Below are 407 nucleotides of genomic sequence, written 5' to 3' on the forward strand. Positions count from 1 at the left end.
TCTGCCCTCCAAATCCCTCAAGGTTTGGCCATGATGCTGTGATGGGGTCCAGAGGATTTTTTTTTTAATTACAGAAGCCTTTATTAGAAAAAAAATGCACATAATTTTAATCACATACAACCAAAGATACATGAAAACATTGAGAGATTAGGCTGAGCTCTGAGTGACAGCACATATCCAGAGTCAGCCTGAAATGAGGAAAGTGCCGATTCTCACATGGAAGGACTGGCTCAGAGCCCTCACTGCAGAGAGTGGAAGAAGAGCAAACTGTCACAGGGCTCCTTGGCACTGCACCATTGAAGCTGTCACAGTGGGATCTGAATCACAGTCAGTAGTGGTATCAACAGGAGAAGATGATTACTAGTCCAACTAGACCTCATGCAAATGCAATCTGGAGAAGCAAGTGT

Source organism: Myotis davidii, unplaced genomic scaffold, assembly GCF_000327345.1.
Source record: "Myotis davidii unplaced genomic scaffold, ASM32734v1 scaffold159, whole genome shotgun sequence".
In the NCBI taxonomy this organism is placed as follows: domain Eukaryota; kingdom Metazoa; phylum Chordata; class Mammalia; order Chiroptera; family Vespertilionidae; genus Myotis; species Myotis davidii.